The sequence below is a fragment of the Gouania willdenowi genome, chromosome 22 (genome assembly GCF_900634775.1).
Source record: "Gouania willdenowi chromosome 22, fGouWil2.1, whole genome shotgun sequence".
In the NCBI taxonomy this organism is placed as follows: domain Eukaryota; kingdom Metazoa; phylum Chordata; class Actinopteri; order Blenniiformes; family Gobiesocidae; genus Gouania; species Gouania willdenowi.
In genome coordinates, this window is record NC_041065.1 from 22,445,382 (window position 1) to 22,463,322 (window position 17,941).

The 17,941-nt window shown below is 36.5% G+C and overlaps 1 protein-coding gene across 5 annotated transcripts in view; it reads left to right on the forward strand.

The window, feature by feature from the left end:
- dlgap2a (discs, large (Drosophila) homolog-associated protein 2a) overlaps window positions 1-17,941 on the forward strand; it is a 156,701-nt gene that overhangs the window by 105,973 nt on the left and 32,787 nt on the right. The gene's annotated exons all lie outside the window — the stretch shown is intronic.

Below are 17,941 nucleotides of genomic sequence, written 5' to 3' on the forward strand. Positions count from 1 at the left end.
CGAGGTTGTTCACAATAACACATAAAATCAAATTAGTTTATAATTATGTATCGTAATTGCATAATCATTTAGATCTATACTCTGACACAATTTTATGAAAATTCTAAAATGACTAATGCACAGCGTTTAAAGGTAGCAGCAGGTATATAAGGCGTGCAGGGCTTTAAATGGCCATGATTACCAGCAAACCAGATTTTCCACCAGCCAAATGTTTTTCCAGCGAAAATAAACTACATTATAAGTGCCACAGAATAGATTTGTGTTCATGTTTCTTTAAATAGTTTTTTTTTTTTTATTTTAGTTGATTGCAGAAATACATTAAAATGGTAAAAATATAAACATTTAATTTAAAAACAATGTTGTAACAATGCCTAAAAGGTGCAATATGGAACTTTGGGTGTGTCAGAGAAGTGAACCATTTATAAAGCATATTCTCATTAATCACCTTAATAAACAAACAACTCAGATGAAAATTGGATCCCTGGAACACTGTTTGAAGTTAGAAAGAGTAGAAGTAATCAGTACTAAGAATTACATGTACTGTAGAGAAAAAATGTGAACAAACCCCACTCCCCACAAACTGTATCTAGTGCACATTTTAAAGGCAAACAAATGGTCCAATACCACCCACTCACGACCCGACATCCATTTAATGAGGAGTTTTATCCTCAATTTCATCTTCTTTTCAGATCCTCTTTCATCTTCATTTTCCCTTGTGTTGGCAGCAGCCTTCCTTTTTTTTGCAGTTCAGGTTTTTCAACATCCGATAAATATCTCCACGTTTGTTTGTTTTTTCCTGACTACTTTTGTAACTTCATTTCAGCTCCTATTGTTTGTCGTGCACCGTTCTGTTTGTCTTCTCATCTAACAAATCATAACAATCACGCTAACGTAAGCACGTAGCCAATTGCTGTATGACACGTCACAACATAGTGTTCATGGGAAATGTAGGATTCGCGGTGTTGCCAGATATACATTACGTTTTAAAGTCTGAACACACACAAAACCCCTCAAACTTCTTGTCGCATTGTTTCTGCAGTCTGCCCATTCAAACCCACGCAGTGGTATTTGTTTCGTTCTTCACTAGCCAAAATGGCTAGTAACTCTACTAAAGTAAATTTTTACCCGCAATTGGTGGGTTGGTGGGTGTTCATTTAAAGCCCTGAAGGCGTGTGATTTGGTGAGTTTGTATTTATTTCATGTGCATGTGTGATGGTGATGGTTTTAATAGCACATTGAGATCATTTGAATCTTGTTAGTCATGGTTTGAGGATTCATGTCCCGATGGGCGTCTGTTTCATTTGCTTGTTCTGTGCTTCTGTTATTCATGTTTTCTTAATCTTTTGGTCGCTAATATGTTTTGTTGGTGTCTGGCTCTGAGTTTGATCTCTGGTTTTTGGTAAAGGATTCCTGTCTGTGACTTTACGCCCTGGCTTGTGATCAGAGGTGAAAGTAACGTATTACAAGTACTCAGATTACTGTACTTTAGTTGATTTAATGGGTACTTTCTTGAGTATAATTCTAAATCAGTGATTTTACTTGTACTTAAGTACATTTCAGAATGCATTCAATTTCTCTACACCCACCATTACTGGGTAAATTATCATTTTTTGTTTTAAGATGATCAACATACATTGTGAAACTAAAAAATCGTAGCGACCAGAATAAACGTAATGTACGGCGCCAAAACAGCATTAGATGCCAGTTATTTTTCTCAGTTTTAGTGTTCACAAATGCATCTATACTTAGATTCAGAGATTTTATTGATTTTGAATTGAATTTATTGGAGTTAATCAATTTTAAAAAGAATTATTGTACATTTTGACAAACCTTTTATTTTATACAGATGCCTTTGTGGAAAATAAATGAAGTTCCAGATGTGCAAGATTTCATCACTTTATTTTTAAGTTTATACATGATATGTTTACTGTATGCAAGGGAACCGTGGCAAGATGTATTACCAAAAATAAACTTGGGTGGTGAAAGTAACGAGTAATATTAGTTTGAGTAATATTAAAGCTACTTTTTACTTGTACTTGAGTATTTTATGTATGACTTACTTTTACTGGAATACAATTTCAATCAAGTAACAGTACTTCTATTTGAGTTGGATATATCAGTACTCTTCACACCTCTGCTAGTAAGTATGTGTGTGTGTGTGATAGAGATTGAGTAGTTCCTTTTGTCTCCACTCAGGTGTTTATCATCTCCTGATTCATTTCCCTCCTGTATTTATTTTAAAGCAGGCATACCTGACACAAGGTGTGCCATTGCTCATGTTTCCCTGCCCCTTTTATAAGATTTGATTTAGTGATATTGGAAGCCTGAGCTTTGAGATGTTTGGTGTTGTACAAATTCTATCTATCAGGAGGGTGGTCAGTTCAGTCAGGAAGATGTGAGTCATGTAACAAAAGCGCTTTGATTGCCTCAAATTCGCTTGCTTTGTTCAGCAAACTTCACCCTGAGCTTTTGAAGAGAACTGAAATGGGGACCTTTTTTTTTTTTACTGTGGCAGACTTGGTTCAAACAGAGCACTTTGAAACACAATGGCTGACCCTTTCATTCAGGCTCGTGTGCGCTAACAAGCATCATTCCCACATGAAAATAATTCCGGAACGGGAAGCTGGGTTAATCGTGTGTACAGTGTCCTCACCCCTAAGGTGAACAATTCCTCATTGGTCTTTTCATCAGCTCAACATCCGGATCTGATGTGGACCTTCAGAAACATTAGCCCCCTCACCCTGCTTTGATGGAGGTCACCCTGGGTTAATCTTTAGGGCAGAAAGCTGGACTGTTCCGCTGCAGATGAAGAATGTTTGATAGGACAACAACGCCTCGCAACGTCACAAAATCGTAGCGAGCACACGTGATTCATGTTGTGAATGAATTAGCACAGTTTGGAGTATTTAAAAACACCCCGTCATCCTTTTGATGTGCTCATTTTGTAGCAGCAGGGTCACTTCCCTGGAGCTAAAGGCCTTTTTGAAAAGGACGTTGCATACATAATTATGAGTCTTCTTAAAGCACTGCATACCCTGACTGACAGCCCCCACTTACTGTTCATTCTCAGAATTTAACAATCCATCAATGTCGACCCGTGTAGGCACTGCTGTGCAGGAAATGCAGCCAGAGGAATATCAGCCACTTAAACAGCTTGAATTGCCATCACATTTACTTTTCTACCCAGAGTGAGAGTGAGGAGTGTACACCACTAAAGAGATGAGCAATTCTTAACTAATTGTATACTGAGTAATTTGTTTCCTTTCTGTGTTTAAAAAAAATTGTTTGCAGTTTTTATATCAGTATTTCTATTCCCGTCAAGTCATATTGTTTGATTATATTGGGAAAATACAGTACTAATGCAACATAATTTAATGAATAATTGACATTTAAGGCAAAATACAGTAAAAATTGCATTCCAGCTGAAACCTGATTCCTGAGTCTTTTGGTCATTTGTGAGTGTTCACAAATTCACCCCTTTTTTCTTCTCACCCCAATTTTTATACATTTTTCTTTAGCACAGAGAAGGACCAATAGTTGAATGAAAAGACATGTAAGAATTTAAAAACTTAAAATTAGCTGAGCTGTTTTACATCAACTTTTTTTAAACTGATATATTGTTTGACTAATTTAAGATATTGTTCAAGTACTCTGATAAAAGATTAAATTTTTTATACTCTGATAAAAGACTACATTTTTTATGTAAGACACTATGTGGCTCAAGAGTATTTTGCAACTGTGACATTCAATGGTGCAAATTAGTACCATCTAAAAAATTAAAAAATAATTTTTAGATGTAAAAACTACCTTTGTATGCAAAATGCCTTTTTATAAGGTCAACAGACTTTAACATTTAGTATCGACAAGAACACCATTCCTAATCTCATAGGGCAGCCCAGCAACATTTGAACTCATTCACTGCCATTTACGTAAATATACGTCATTTCAAATCCAAACGCTCGCTGCCAATGACGTATTTTTACGTCATTTGTGTTTTTCAACGGGGGTTGCTAGGAGACAGTGTGACGAAGCTCTCTCATGAATATCAGCCGTGTACTATGATGTAGTCACCAACTGGTGCCATGTAGGTGGCAGCAGTGCACCTTTGGATGAGAGATTAGCTGTTATGCGCACCATCAGCAGGGAGGGAGATACCAGGGAAGAGGCAGAAAATGGTGCTACGAGAGAAGGCGGTGAAGCTCACAGTAGCTTATACTCAAGCAGAGCATGTGTGGACCTAAGTGGACTATTGAGAGTGTCCCGTTCGTGTGAGAAAACGATCAACAAACCGGGCCAAACGGCAAGACTCGGCATGTCTGGAGTAGGGGAAGTTGCATGTGTGGAAACTGAGGTGGCCGGGACACTTGGAGGATAGTTTTGCCATCAAAAGCCCAGTCTCAGTGTTGCTTTTGTAGTTTTATAGAAGGAAACCAATGTTGAGATGTCACTAAAGCAAAAGAATAGCCTCAATGTCACTCAGCTTTTTGCTCAGAAACTGGCGTTTTGTGTAAAACTACTTATGTTCAACTGCTGATTACGGAAGAATAAAACAAGCTAGAAACAAAAATATTTTTTATGATGAAAGTAGAGAGTCTATTCTGCCAGAATCTGATTTTAGATGGTCATAGTACAAAATATTCTCTAGGTCTTTAAAAATCAGCCAAAATGCTCTAAAATGGCTGGCAGTGAGGGGGGTAGCTGTTCTGAAAATGGCTGGCAGCCAATGAGTTAATTAGTCTCACTCCCTTTTACCGTAACATCCTTACAGACTAAAGCCCCGGTGTATTGCATGCTTCTGTATTCCTGTCAGTATGGTAGTGTTTGCACAAAGAGGCAGACTTGCACTCCTGGGGAGCATTGCTTTATTAGGGAATGACAGAAGTGTTAGAAAACAATGTTTTTGCTTAAATTAATGAAACTAATCGAAATATAGCAAATGAAATGGCAGCAGTGACCAAACGCAGCATCATCAAATAAATCACCACCTTTCAATGTTAATTTCTGTGCATTGATAAATTATGACAATAAATCAAGTTTTGCAATGTATCAAGATTTCTAATTTAGGCAAAAAAGAAAATGACAATATCACCTATAATGATACAATTTACTTTACATTTCCTTTTGCATTATGATAACAGTGCTTTTTTCTAATGTTGAGGAAAAATGATGGACACAGATGGCAGAAAGATGTCACGCTACAGAATTTCCTGACACATGCTGAGGAAAAAAGCCAAAATTGGCACAACTCATTGATATTGTGCACTGGTTGTTCAGAACAGCGCCTTTTGGCTTATTGTACCAGTGATTCAACCCATAATTAAAATAATCTGTGTGGAATTTATTGAGGAAAAAAAAGATACAGTTTTATATCAAGTATTACCATTTTGACCAAAAAAGGACACATTTTCAAAGAATATCACACTTTTGAAGCTGTCACCAAATTGAATATTTGTCCGAGAAAAGTTGCGCAGCCCACAAAAATACACAAATGACAGAAATTCACACAAAACGACACAAAACCACCACCACCAAATCAGCAGAAATTATACATAAAAAATGACACACAAAAAAACAAACACAAAATGAACAAAAAAATATATTAAATGAGAGAAATCATACAAAATCACCAAACAAAACAAATTTGGTCCATATTGCTCAATATTACAAGTAAATCATAATCATGTATTTAAATTGCAATAAATTGTCCAATGAGTGAAACCCATTCACAGCATGATAAATATATCCCTTGGTAATTTATGCAAAACAGTTTTAATTTGTCATTAGCATGTCTCTGTGCATGTCCTGCCCTGTCTCACCTTGTCTACTGCTAATTCATCGTATGTACGTCCCTTTCTAAACATCTGAATGATACTTGGCAAGACTGCATTTGCTCTCATTTACGTACGATCCCATTCTCTCGCACAGACTTCACCAAAATCAGCATTTAGTTCATTCTGAATCAAACTACGAAAAGCAAACACTGTAATTCTTGTTTTCCCTCGACAAAGAACACAAGGTGGTAAGGAGAATAAGTTAAGCCTGCCAGGCTCAGCTAGTGATTCACCCAAAGCTGTGTTTTTTCTTCCTTCCACAGAGTGTGTGTAGTAGTAATTGTCGTGGACTCATTTGTTTGCATTACATGCAACCATTTTTCAAAGCTCATGCCTCAAGGACAAACATTAGTGGCCAATCAGGAAGCAGTGTGATACAACAAGACAGCTGTTATCCTGCAGTGCTCACATTGTTCCATATGGAGAGGGTAGTGGGAGGGACATGATGCTAATTGATAATTGATAACGGAGACAAAATGATGACATACCTTAATGATCATCATCTTAAGCACTTTTGCATATTGTGCATCCTTATGGGCAGCACAGTGGTGTTGTGGTTAGTAACCCTCAGCAAAAAGGCCATGGGTGTTGTTTTTTCTTTTTTTCAGACCTTTGTGGAGTTTGCATGTTCTCTTCATGTTTGCATTGGGTCTTCTTTGGGTATTACGGCTCCTGTTAGATATATTTGGCCATGAGGCTTTCTGTCCTGAATCTGTTCTCTTAGTTGTAAGCTGGGATTGGCAACAATAGACTTTGTACCTACACAACTCGAATAAGTGGGTATGAAATAAGTTAGAGTAGGTTATTCTTGAGAATTATAGCATTATTAGACCTTCATTATTCATTATTGGGAACTATTACATGAAAGTGAAGTGAAGACTTCAAAGGAACCATCAAAGGCAATCAGTCGTACTCCTCTGACAAAGACTGGCAGTTGACAGTCGAAACGTGATGAGAGATAAAACATTTCCTGACAAACCTTGTCTGAATAAATGAAACCTCAACTTAACATACTGCTCAAAAAAATGAATCTCGCTGGAACTATTAGCATTATTAGATATCATTTTTTTGTTTTTAGGACAAAAAATATTTTAGAAAATTACCAAATAATGTCCTAACAAATCGAAACCTTTGAAAATCTTCATTATTCCTAATTATTCTTTAGTTTATCAGTTAATCAATTGGGCAGGCTGAATAGGCTGAGTAGGTGTTGTTACATCCACCAAAGAGGTTATATTTTCACTGGTATTTATTTATTTCATTGTTAGCAGGATTATGTCAAAACTACTTAACTTAACTAAATTTTAACCAAAGATACATTTTGGAGGGGATACAGATCAATAAACTGATTCTGAATCAGTCTGAAAAATGTAAAAAAATTTGACTCAGTTTGTGTGGTTGGTTCCTCAGTTACCCCAGAGAGTGTCATCTGGATTGTGAATTTCGAAAAAAAATGGGGTGCCCATCAATTTGGATTTACTGTATTGTTGTTATTAGGGATAGAAATGTATATTTCTATTTCCCAGAAGTTGGTCTCAGATCTGTTTTTAGTGACTTATTTGTGAAAACTGAGAAAAACACTTTACTTATCAATCTGCGGTGTTTGTCAATCCAAAAATTTAGAAATCTTTAATAAACATATGTAACTGAATAATAAATTACAAGCACTTTGTGCTCAAATATGTTTTTTTTTTTTTTCGATAAACGATTTTAATGTCATTTTGTAATTATTACTTTTGAATTATTTAAGGTTTAAACTGTAACGTTGTAATTAATTTGGGTGACAGTCTATAGTTCATTTGTAAACTTAACCCTTTGGTTCAACTTTAATAAAAACTGACCACGCTCTACGCTACAGGGCCAGAAAGCTAAAACTTTAAACCATAGTATACGTTTTTGGATATGTGTTGAAGCTTTGTTTCAAAGCAAGCAAAGCTCAAAGCTCTGAGGACAGAATGAGGAGTTACTCTCGAATCTTGAAGAGATGGTTATAAAGGGATTCAAGTCAGTTTTGTTAGCTGTTCCACTTTGGAAAAAGTTGCTCTAGAGGCTCTTATATCACTAACTGCATTGGACAGATCAATGCTGACTAGCTTTCTTAAACTGAAAAGTATCTTTCAATATTTTCTATGAAGGTTTGCTTTGTTTTCAGTTTTGTCTTTGTCACAAATGTTGTATCACTGTTTGTTTTCAAGAAATTCACGCAGAAATGTCATCACCATATTCTTCGCACATTGACCGTTCCTGACAAAACCTCCCCACGCTGTCACTGAATGATGACCCGTCTCTCGCCCTTACTCTCCTCTGCTTCTGCCCGTCACTCCTATTCACACCCCCTCGAGGTGACAGAACACAGATTCCTACACGCAAACATGCGTGCTAACCGGCCTGACATTGTGAATTACTCTGGCCTGTCTCACAGAGATACAGAAATGTCTTGTTGACAGAAGGCTGTAGTGAAGCCCCTGGGGGTGAGAGGGGAAATAATGTTCCAGGGTTTTCAGGTAAAAATGGGCCACGAAACCATCCCCATGTTCACTGTGGACATGTTTTCAGCACCACAGTATCAAACAAGTAACAGCTGTCCACTTTTAGTCCACTCCCTTGACGATACTTTTATAGCCAGTGTCCATGTTTTCCACATATCCCTTTTATCTCATTACAGCTACTTTCATTAGATCAGAGGAATTGGGGCCTCACTCCATTGAATTATTAAGAGAATCATGTTGTTTTAGTGACTGCCTGGGGAAGCAAATAAAAGCCAAGCAGGTCCCTTCAGAGTGCATTTGCACAGATGTTTACTATCGTAGCAGCATGATGTGTTTGTTCTTTATCTACATCAGTCTAAAAAAATCACGCTCAAAAGCATTATGTAACCGGCTTTGAAAAGGGGTAAACTATTAACTCTTCTTATTGGATATAAAAGCAAGAGGGCTGGATTTTTTCACTGTGCCACCCTTTGACTTTGAAATGACTTTTGCTCCTGGTTTCATCGCAGCAGGTAGCTTCATACCTGATTTCATAGATTTAGGTCATCTAAGCATCTCCTGATACTTTATGTAATACCACACTGACTCCATGATGGAGAGATCAGAGCTCTGTGTAGGTCAGACCACCTGGAGGTATATTTGGTTTTGTTACACTACAGAATGAATGGAAAAGACTGAATGAAGTAAAATGCCAACTAGTATTGAGCTTATGGAGATGTAGATTGAAAGGATAAAGTGACCTTTTTAGTTAGATTCTGTGATGTTTCTTATACATTTTTGCTTTCTTACTGTTGTGATTACTTTGAACCCAATCTGTGCAACAGCTTGTTCTTTTACAAGACTTTCAAAGTCACATAACGGGATATAATTATCTCTTTTACAATTATTAGAAGTTTTGCATTTGTAAAGGATAAGGTTGTCCTAATCCAATATTGATATCGGACATTGGTCCAATATCAGCGACAAAAACAAAAGCCGGAACTACACTGCCCTGCATCTAAAGTCTCCAGTATGATATGTTTAGTCTGATTGGATTTATTGAGGTTATTTTTCTTTTTTTTATTCAATTGTAGAATATTCTTATGTTTAAGCTTGAAATTTCTGTAACCCATTGGTTAATAATAATTTGGTCAGCTTTTCTCGTACCTACTGTTGCTGACTATTGTTCTTTGTTTGAGTAACATTACTTGATCAAGACTTCTAACATTCCACACTTCAAAATAAATAATAAAAGTATGTATGATTCATGCTGATATCATACTAGATCGATATCGGTATCAACAAAGCCTTAATACTGCAATATCGACAATCATTGTAACAGTTTTAGCAAAACAATGAAAAACCTCCCCCTCACTATTTATCTGCCTAAAACTCATCCACTGTATGGTCCCCTTTAGCTTTTACACACACTGTCATTCAAAACCAATCAGAAAGCTTGCTCAGTTAATATAACAGTGTTTATATGTTAATAAAACACACTTCTAAATCCTTTCTAATCACCAGATTAACAAAGCAACAGATTCATCTGGAAAAATACACAAAAACAAACAGAACCACATGGATTTAAAATGAAGTATCAATATCAGTCCCATCTCCTAAAAAGTCATTATGGTCTGTCTTTGCCTTCCTCTCACTGGACCACTTCACTCTGCAGAGGAGGAAATTACAACAAAGTGGAAAAAGATTTCAATTGTCTCCTCCAGGAACAGACGCGGTTGTCTGCAGGGCTCTAGAGACCCAAGGTGTTTATTTTTTAAATCACCTCTAAAATGGCATTGTCCCACAGGTATTATGCACCTTTTAATCTGTTAATTAACCTTCTTAGAAGATTATATACAGTGATTTTAAAAGCTTTGTAATTTTTTTTTTTTTTTATGTTTTTCATGCATTTAAACTAAATATTAATGTGAAATTATCTTTGGGTGTTTTTTTTTGTTTTTGTCATCCTCTCTGTGGGAGCAACGGCAGTAAATGATGAGGTGTTCAGAGCTCGTTGCTACAGCAACAGCAGCTCTGAGGCTTCCTCCAACAAGTTGCCTGGGAATGCAGTTCTAGCTCTTACGTAATATCTAACTTTCTCTCTCTCGCTCGCTCTCTTCTTCACACACACTCACAGGGATTTTCATTGTGGCAGAATTTTACATCCAGCATGATTTATTCATATCTTGGAAGCAGCACTGGGTTTTTGCACCAACGTGTAAATGCTAACTCGTGCAATATACCTCAACTTGGTGAGAGTTTGTTTGACAGGAGTTCATCTGTATGGCAGTTAAGGAGAATGAATTAGAGATAGGATTATAGTTTTAATTAAATCCCTTTATAAAAGAAAATGAGGCCAATATTTTAGACCAGGTGTGTCAAACTCAATTCAGTTCAGGGGCCAAATTCAGAGCAGTTTGATCTCAAGTGGGCCACAGAGTAATTTCAACGTTAGTTTACACTTCTACGTATACATAAAATGGAAAATATGTAAGAAACTGACAATGTCCAAGCAATAAGTGACAGATATCAGTCCCAACAGGATCTTTACTTTAAATTTCCTAGATTTGTCACCAATATCATGTCATATCATTTAGGGATTTTGTATGAATTTTGAGGTTTGTCAACAGTTTAACATTAAAAATGACTGCAGTCAAGCAATACATGCACTGAGATAACTGTGAGCTCCTGCAAATATTGTTGAGTTTCATTTACACAGTGATTCATGTTTCCTCTGTCATTTTTACTTTCTCCTGCGGGCTGAATTGGATGCTCCAAAGGGCCAGATTCGGCCCCTGGGCCATGAGTTTGACATGTGTTTTAGACTGCGTGAATTGAGCAAGTCAGTTTTCCCCTAAGGTGTTAAATAGTGTCACCTATGAAGTAACAAAGAATGCTGATTTAAACATAATTGGCTTTCTCTCTGCCGTGCTTTATTCGCTCCGTGCTTTGATTGACAGTAGCATTGCAGAGCTGAGGAGGAGTGCTGAGCATAGCAAAGATAACACACTTCATCATTAGCGAACTGATGATAAGTATTCAGGCATTCAGCAGTTTCTGTTTACTTGGTCGCCATAATCTCTCTCCAGTTAAATATTTTGGCTGCGTATAGTTAGTTACCCGCACTGTGAAAGTGAGAGTTAGAAAAGAGGAAGTGGAATCTTACCTTTGTCTGCACAACAAGCCAATAGCAGAATCAATTATTAGGTGTATAGCACGCAGTGGTGAGCTTTTCCTCCTGGAGTCCGTCTTGTTGCTTTATTTGCAATTAGTATAAAGCTCTATTTTCCTATCTAGTCTCCCGCTGTCAAGGTCTCTCTCAAACCCTCCTGAATTATTCTGCAGCTAAACCATCCCTGCTCAATCGTTACACTTGTTTACCTAAGCTCCGTGTACGATGCCCACTTACCTCTGTGAACTTCTCTTTTCCTTAATCCTTGCTCTTAGGAAGATACCCTGCTGAGAGGAAGATAGTGAGGCTTAACAAGGTGTAGCTTCTCCCACCACAGTGTCTCACCAGTCAGGTGTGTAAACCATACTGTACAGTTTCAGCTAGAGGAACACTGTGATGATGAGTGGTAATGTTTTTACACCCTAGATCAGTGTTTTTAAAAACTTTAGCGAGCCACAGCATACTACGTTACTTACAAAAGAACACATTGAAGGTTTATATGCTCCATACTGCCAACAACAGACATGGAAGGGGAATACATTACTATTTCAACATATCCTATAGGTGCTGACTCTAATGTATAGTTAAATAATTGCAGAAACACATTTTTGGGACAAAGTTAGTATAATTAGATGGTTACAAGGCCGACCTGATGATCTCTAACAACACTGAGCTATGTGTGTGAGATTGTCTATCTTAGTGGTTCCCAAATTTTTTCTGCTGCCACCCCCTTTGAAGAGGGCCCTCCCATTGCAACAAAATGTAAACAAAAAAAACAAAAAAGTGACCTTGTTTTTAAAAAAATATATAAGAATTCAGAATTTTTTTTATTTTATTTAGATTTTTATGTTCTCATAAAATTAACATAAAAAGAGCAATCACATGTTTTAGAACAGTAACAAAGCTTTTTATTAATAAAATTAAAAAAATAATTTTCCGTTTTTCATGCTCAAAGTTCAGCAAGGCCATTCTAGCGGACTAAGGGTATTCTTTACTAATGGTTTGTGTGCGTTAAAAACGTTCGCTAAATTGACAGCATGTGCAAACAAACGTAGCAGTGAATTTATAAAACAAGCATTCTATTTAGTGTTTTTACACAATCTGGGAGTTTGTGCCAACTCACAAAATAAAAGCAAAGTAAATCTTTTTTTGACATTATTCTTGTTTTCCTCAAGGCATTGAGTTTCTCACAGTCTTGTGCCTGTTTTAGAAGACGCAATTCAGATTTATAGCAGGTTGTGACCTTTTTATGAAATATCTTCTTTTTAAGAGGGGCAATAGCATCCAGAGCTGTGTGCAGTGACAACATTGCACTGTTGATAAGATCATCTATTTTCTCTGTCGTAGGACTTTGATAGCTACTCTTCGTTGAGATATCATATGGATCAGAGGTAAGCAATGATGGAGGTAAATCTTTAAATCTAGCTACAGCTTTTTCAGACAGTGATATACTATAGTGTACTCTTCTCTCAGAGTTTGAGCAGGCTGATATTCTAAATTCAAAGGATAACAGGAAGTGATCTGAAAGAATAGGATTTTGAGGATATATTGTCAGGTGGTCAATATCTAAACCATATGTTAGAACAAGGTCCAGGGCATGATTAAGATAATGAGTTGGTTTGTTTACATTTTGTGTATAGCTGATTGAATCTAATAGTGAGGTAAACAGTTTATTTGAGCTGTTGTTTTCATCATCAACATGAATGTTAAAGTAACCTACTATGGTAGCTTTATCAGTGCTCAGCACCAGATCAATGATAATGTCAGAGAATTCAGAGAGAAACTCCAAATATGGACCAGGAGGACGTTAAACTATAACCAATAAAGTGGGTTTTTCTATCTTGTTTTGGGGATTACACATTTCAAGGGAGAGGCTTTCGAATTAATTTTGGTTAAGTTTGGTTTTTGGGGTAACTGATAAGCTGACAGGTGAACAAACAGTGCATAAACTTTATATGCACTAATTTGGCACTCTATTGGGATCGTTCAGGCTCTATGATTAGCTTCCAGTTAGTTTAGTATTACATTTTTCATCAGTGAACTTCATAAATGCTCACCTTCTACATGCTGTCAGTGGAATTATCAAAAGATTTATTAAAGATGTAAGCTCGGTTTTTATGGATAATGTTAACTCAGACTTAACAGATTTGCTACTTTATCCCTTTTTCTTCCATTTGCTCTTTCTTCAACGTAACAGCTACAAAGATTGAGCCGATTTGCCCTAGGGCTAAGGACCCAATTCACTCTATTTTGATTTTCTAAAGAAGGGTCAGAATCCTAGAGAGAGAGCGTTTAACCTTTGCAAGATGGATAAGAAAACTGCTACATCGATTTATTTTGTCCACAATATAGGAGGTGTGTACTTTATTGTGGTCAGTAGGATGGTATGCTAACAGACAAGGTTGTTGCAGGCAACCTTGAGAGAAGGACAGACAAGATGGGTTTTTTAAAAAAAAACAAAAGTTGATAAATTGACAATCGATTTGACACGATTTGTTTTTGACAACCTTGAGGGTTTATACATAGGAAATGTTTTATTTAGGTACAGAAAGCGTAATCCTCTAAGATATGTTCGCCTGTAGCCTATATCAGTCAACCAGTTTGATACCACCATGGTTAGCACTGATGCTAGCCCACTGCTAAGTCTGAAGGGAGCTTGCCTTTTTATTATCTTTTAACTTTGTTTTCAACTCCAGTTAGCGTCTGAGCCTGTGAAAGAGTGGGACCTGTCAGTAATACTCAGAGCAGATATAATGCTATTTAAATGCTAATGTGTTAAGAGGAGCAAAACGACCTTTACTCACACTCTGCACACGGGCGGAGCAGTAGTACCAAACAGAAGCCTTTAATAAATGAGCCTCTTTCTCCGTCTCAGTCTTCTATTCCTGCTTAACTTGTACCTGGGTTCAAGTGAGAGGTGAGCCCAGGCACCAATGGCAGCATCGATTTAGGTATTGAGTCAGATATGGTTAGAGGAACGTCAAACATGCATGTGTTGAATTAGAAGAGGGTTTTTTTCAGAGGAAACTTCTGCTACACCATATGGATTGATCATTACCATGTACAAGTTAGTGTTAGATGGGAATGCCCCTGATCTTAAGACATTTATTGTACATTAAGGCATAAGCAGAGTTTGAGATTTTTGCCAGGAAGGGCAGCAAAAAATAAATAAATATATAGAACGTCTCAAGTTTCGCTTCACAAATAAGGAATGTAAAAAAAATTACCAATCAAGCTGTTTTTATTGCTATTATTTTACATTTCTGTAACATAAGTTTTGAAAGCTGTTTTGTGAACCTGCCAAAATAAATCCAAAATGCAGCTTTAAATGTTCAGCACCCACTGTAAATTAAAGAATAAGAGAGTAATAGTAGTAGCAGTAATCACTAAGTTAAACAACAGGTCGGATAGAATAAAAGGATTAAAAGCATATAAAAGTCCAACAACGTAGATATCGCTTTTATTTTTCAAAAATTTGTAATGGTATCACAGCCATTGTTATTATTCCTGCTCCGGCTTTCTCCCAGGTCACAGATATGTGTCTTTGTGTCATCTGTGAGGAGCTCCTTTCTGTTTGTCAACTTTCAGTACATATCAGGTAACCTTCAAAAGGTTTCGGTAGGACTTCGTTTGTTGACCTTTTTCTTTTGTTTCATCATGAACTTGGTATCAGCTTTAAAAGAGGTGGTGAATAAGACACAGAGATGCAGGCCAGAGGGATCTGTCATCAGTTGGATAATCCTAGAGAGTGCTATTACTTTGAGGATAGATAATTTATTCAGTGCAGCTCTTCGAAATGCCTCAAAGAGTAGTCGGCCGTCTACAAAAAGGCCTTAGAGTAAGACAGTGATAGAGCTTCAGACAGAAATGTAGCATTACATCAATCAACAAAGCACTGCCAGCTCTCTGCTGAAAGTCGAGCATAATAACTGACACTGACTTTGTTGGACCTGCAACGTTGACCTCAATTTGCTCTTTCAAAGACATTTGACATTCTAAACTTTTTTATCCTACCTACCCTAAGCTTCTCCTTAAAGACATTTATGACATTTATCCTCACCTTTATCTTCATCTCATCATTGGGTACCTTATTTGTAAGACTCTGAAGAAACTAAAATAAACTGAAAGACTAAAATGAGGCTGAAAACAGCACAAACATCCTGGATCTGTAGACTCACTATATATAGTATATACTGTAGGTATCCAAGAAGTCAAATGTAGGCTTGTCATGTTTTTCTAGAGTTTGGTGGTAATCATCAGCTAATCACAATTTTCTTTCAGTTAATTGTGATCGATTACACTCCACCTGCTGTCATTGTGGATGTCTTATTAACATTATTTATATATATTTATTCTTGAGGCTTAAATGATAAATGCTCCAACAAACAACAAGTGCAAACAACCTGCCAGTTCCCATCTCCCTTCATTCCTCTGCACTTCCTGCAATGTGAGCTGCTGCTAAATGATTTGCTTGGAGAAAACATTTCAAATTGGTTACTTCAATAGAATTTAAATTTAAATTCACACTATCTAAAGATACATTTATTTTCAAGTGCAACACACCAGTTTAAAGGCAGTCACAGTCTCCCGTTTCCATGCTTGTTACGTCTTTGTGCTTTATTAGAGTCACAAAAAAGTACACTTGTCGATCAGGTGGAATTGACTGGACTTGAAGAGTCAGACTATCTGGAAAAAAATGAAGAAAAAATCCTTTCATGGCATTGAAACAGAAGCGACATCCAAAACCTAATTTTGCCAAAACAAGTAATCAAAAAGTTTATCTTGAATTATAGGTATTACCTCCAAAAGTCTAGCGTTTTCTTAACATTGAGAAGTGAATGTAATCATGAAATTCTGTTATGGCCTACATTTAGCAGGTTGGGGATGTTTAAAGGGGCAATTCCACATTTGAAATAACTAAGTTGAACAAAGTTTTTAAATGTTTTATTCCACAAATCAATGGAGTGTAGCAGATAGAGCAGAAAGGTCAAACATGCAGCCCGCGTGCCAGCACAATTGTTTCATATTTGACCACAGGGGGCACACTATTTCAGTCAGAGTAAAGTGCAACACACTCCTTTTGATGTAAATAAGATTCTGATTTCCTGGCTAAATAAATAGCCTAAAATGTGTTTATAAACTGAGGTATAACGTTAGGTTTTTTTTTTTTTGTTTTTTTTTTAATAATATGTGCTGTAAAAGATAGTTTAATTTATGTCAATATTTCTAAAATAGATCAATATGTCTTTCTACTAAAACAAAGACGTAATTTTTTTTCAAAAAATTGTAATACAATTTGTTGAACTTTTTATAGACTAATTGCAATAAATTGCAGAATTTGGGGAGAAAATTGAGTTATAGCAAACAATTTATAATCCTGCTCTCATCGAATAATGAGCATTGACGAATCCCATGATCCCACATGAATGAATTTGGAGATGCTGACATTTATGGAACCAAATTTCATTTTGATAATGTTTCCATTAAAAAAGAAAATCAATGAATTTCATGAATTTGAAGCTCTGGCATACAAGATTTGGATTTGATTTTGACACCCTTACCAAAATAAAATAAACATTGCCACATTTTCTGGATCTTGCAAATACATAACTTTTTTTTTTACTTTGAGGGAGACTAACGGAATGTGATTCAGTGCCCATGTTAAACTGCCTTCACTCTCATAAATGTTTCCCAAAAAATGCATAGTTAAAGAAGGGAATAAAATCCTAAAAAAAATACCATGAATTGCTGGCAATAATCCACTGTACAAGTGAACCAGCTTAGGCTCAGACGAGTCATCTTCCCTTTCACTTCCTCTGTTGCCAATAAAAAATATCCTTTGTTTTATGGGGTTACGGTGGGTGTGAAAGAAGAACAGCTTTATGAGGTGAACCATCTTTTTCCTGTGTTTGTTTCCTGTTTCAAAAGAAAGGGGATTTCAATTACAAGCAAGATGAGCTTTTCTATTACATTCTACAACTCAGTGAAGCACTTGTATTATAACCACACATTTTGAAAGGAGCTTTAGCATTATTATAGTGACATCTGTATATGCTCATTGGACTGATATAAAGGAATGATATCATTACCATTATATCTTTAAGATTGCCTTTCAGGTCAATTCTTTACGTTTTATCAGGAGAAATGGAAGCCCCTTGAGAGATCCAAATGTTGCGTGTTCATTCCTGGTAATTCAGATTTTAACCCATCTCATCCTGGCTCTTGAGTGGAAGCAGGCAGTATTGTATGAGTTGATATCTATGAACAAGAGCAGAGCCCAAACCTCACAGTTATCTGGATGAATGGTTCTGATCATGGTACCATGATCATTCGCACTTTAAAGGCTCCTCATTAATAATGATACAGTAGGTCCAAATGTATGGGCACCCACCAGAATAATCTAGATCGGTTCTTTTGAATTCCCTTCCCAAGATGTTTATGTAATCTTCCAAGGCATATAATCTATCTTT